This window comes from Epinephelus moara, chromosome 24, assembly GCF_006386435.1.
Source record: "Epinephelus moara isolate mb chromosome 24, YSFRI_EMoa_1.0, whole genome shotgun sequence".
Classification (NCBI taxonomy): Eukaryota; Metazoa; Chordata; class Actinopteri; order Perciformes; family Serranidae; genus Epinephelus; species Epinephelus moara.
Genome location: NC_065529.1, coordinates 2746008 through 2749508, shown reverse-complemented (window position 1 = coordinate 2749508; position 3501 = coordinate 2746008).

The following is a 3501-nucleotide window of genomic DNA, read 5'->3' as shown; positions in this document are numbered from 1 at the left end:
AAATCTACTCATGCGTCAGTAACTGTAGCGGGGCTACACGAGAAAGAAATAACTCTGCTAGCCACGTCAGTCATTGAGCACACGCTGGTTTGTAGAATAGCGCAGTGAGACAGAGGGAGAGAGATCAGCTGTGTCACGTTTCAGCTGCGCTCCGGTTCAGTCACTACTCCGTGTGGCTGAGCTCAGGCAGGTGAGCTGATCCTCAGAGCAGAGTCAGTTTATTGTAGCAGTAAGACTGAAAATAACAGTGAATGTTCGGAATGAAGTACAGTAACATATCTACTCTAAGTAAATGAGAATCAAGCTGAGTTGCTGAGTTTTGTTTAGCAATAGCCCAGTACAGTGACTGTGGTTAACTCCAAAGTTAGTGACAGTTTTACACTGGAGCAGTAAATAAGTCTACACTGACCACAGTTAGGGAACTGAAACAACTCGTTTCACATGCAGAACTCTGTTACACAAGTGTTTTTAAAAATGATTTCACTCCATATCCTGAAACAACAGACAGATGCAATTGAAACAGAATCCATAATAGTATTATTAAAATCTAGCTATTACTAAATAATAATCATTGTTATTTCACCGTATGTGTGAAACAAAGCCTGTTATACTTAGATTATCCTGTTTAAGAAAATATAAACCTGAAAGTGTTCTTAACTACTACATGTTGCATAAATATTACCCAGTTAAAATGTATGTTCAATGCAAAGAATTATGAGAGACAACAAAGAATCTTGTACACATATATTTATTAAGATAACAGCTCTAGCTAAAGTTAATAGTGCTGACTTTACATTGCCAATGGATAGTTTGCCATAAAGAAGCTTGACATTGCTCTTTTAATAAGGTTGTAAGCCTGGCTTATCTTAAGTAAAGTACAGTTGTGAGCTGTTAGAGGTGATTTGTGGCATGTTTGTCTGTTCATGCCCTTTTAAAATGTAAAAAAAAGTTAAACCACATAAGTAATATAAACTATATAGTTTCTAGTAGGAAACTATAAATAGTTTATACTTCTGTTACATATATGATCATAAATAAACTGCAACACTTGAAAAAAAAAATTCAAACTGATACAGTGCAACAGGTTAAATCTGTTTCTGTGGTCACTCTGACTTTGTCACTTGCACCATTCAAGTTTATCTTCCTCTCGACGTGGTTGAGCAAGCATTTCTATTACAGATGAAAATTGTATGTAATGCAATATATATTCAGCCAAGGCTTTTTTGAATAAAAGTTCTCTTAATGTTTGATTGTCTTGCCTTTGATTCAAGATGGCGCAATGCAGATGGCAGCCTATTGCAGCACCTCCTTTTGTTTTTGTTCGAAATCATTTGCTAAATGACTAAATGTAATGATAATGCTTTCTTTTTTAGGCCTACTGCCCCAAATCACCCTACCTTCAACAAGGATGTCATACTATTACCCAATTCCACATGGGATGAAGTTTGCAAACACAAAACAAAAAGAAGACTTCATGAAAGTGGCTATATTTTAAGCGCCTTTGAAATGAGGAAAATGTGGGACGGCAGGACGGTCATTGCAGAGATAAGAGAAGCATTCAAGGACAGAATTCCTGAGGATGTCAGGTATTATATTGTTGGAATATTAAGACATTGCACATGAAAGTTCATGAGTTGATTGATGGTTTTGAAATTGAATTGTATTTCTTAATGTTTTTTTTGTTTTTTTTCCAGTATTGAACTTTTGATGGCCTGTGGAAACAAACTGGTTTCCCCAAAGTTGCGTGAAGGCCAGGAACTGAATGCCTTTATGATTCACAAGGTATTCAAATCAAAGGCGGTGTACATTAGGCCATCAAGCAATCTTCCATTTCCGGTAAGCTATTTAAAAATAATGTGAAGCAGTGTGTTTTTGTCTCAATTGGAGCATACAATTCTCATGGTTTGCCAGTACGCTTAACCTCAACATCTTATCAACATTTTTGTTGTGTTTTAGTTTGACAGCACAGATTCAGAGGACAGTTGTGTGGAGGTTGACACTACATCAGCTTCTAGTGACCACAGAACTACCACTGCCAGTGAGACCAGTAACTGTATGACTACAAGGGCCAGGAGAAACCAAATTGCATCAACATAGCAGATTTCTAGTTATCCTTGCACAAGAAGGGCCAGAGCTAACCAGCCCTCTGCAACACAGCAAGCGACCAGTGATACCATGGCCAGAGCTAACCAGCCCTCTGCAACACAGCAAGTGACCAGTGTCTTTGACCTAGATAGTGTTGCCACAGTGAACCAGACTCCATCAGCTAGCAATGACGACTATGCTGCCTACCTTTCGATCATGGGTTCCATCTCCGACCTTTCTTCTGATGATGACGACGAATTAAACCAGGCTATAATGGCCAGTCTTGAGAGTCATGCGTAAGTGACTGGTTGATATGACATTGTTTAATGAGCGTAGTAATTTCTAGGGCTGTACCCCAAGCTTCGAAGCTTTGTTCAGTGCCATGTTATTCGCATGGCAAAATCATTATTCAGATATTTAAAAAAAAAAAAAAATTCCCACGGCAGCAGAGTCCAATAGGAAGAGGGGTGAGGAGAGTGAAGAGAGAAAGGTAGAGATGACAAGAGTCAGCGGGGGAGAGCGAGTCAGTGCAGGCCATTGTCCCCCTCTTTCTTGTTGCTCTGCACACCTCTCACTCCTATCGGACCCCCCAAGCTGGAGTGAAATTTCAAATAAATTCAAATACTTGTTGCTGAAGCTACAAAGCCCAAAAAATGGCATTCAGTACAGCCCTAATAATTTCAGATGCACAGCAGAAAAAGTCAGAGGAATAACCAGGTTTTCTGCATGAATTAGTAATAAAATGTGATCTGATCTTCATCAAAGTCTCAAGTATAGACAAAGATAGAAACACCAACATTTATATCTACCAGGGCTATATTATGGTTTAGAATGTAGTTAGCAGTAATGGTTAAAAAGATGAATTATGACCTATGCTTATTTGATATAATTGAGGATGATGTCCAAAAAGTATGACCTTATCTTTATACTTTTTTCTTTTTGGTTCCAACAGGGAATCTCAACACCAAAACACTAAATCAGCACAGAAGGTGCTCCTCAATCTTGCATCCCAAATTGACAGTAACCAAAGATGCAGATTCAACATTAATAGATCCTCAGCATGGTGCTCTGCGGGGCTTCAGACGAATGTCCTATAATCCCAGGTACCAGATGTGTATCAAGTTTTCAGATGACTTGGGAATGGATGAAGAGGCTGTGGACCTTGGTGGCCCTCGGAGAGAATTTTTACGGTTGCTCATGGAAGCTCTGGCACTGTCACCAATGTTTGAAGGAAGAGATGGCAAGTTGAACTTGGCTTTGGACAGTTCAGGTATATGCCATATTTTTGGTTCCAGTGTATTGACTTTTTTACAATATCCCTTTTCCCAGTCCTAGTTTTGTCCTAGGTTTTGTGCCGTCCATTGTATCTTGTGTTTTGTCTTCCATCCCATGTTTGCTTCAGCTTTAAGAGAAGAT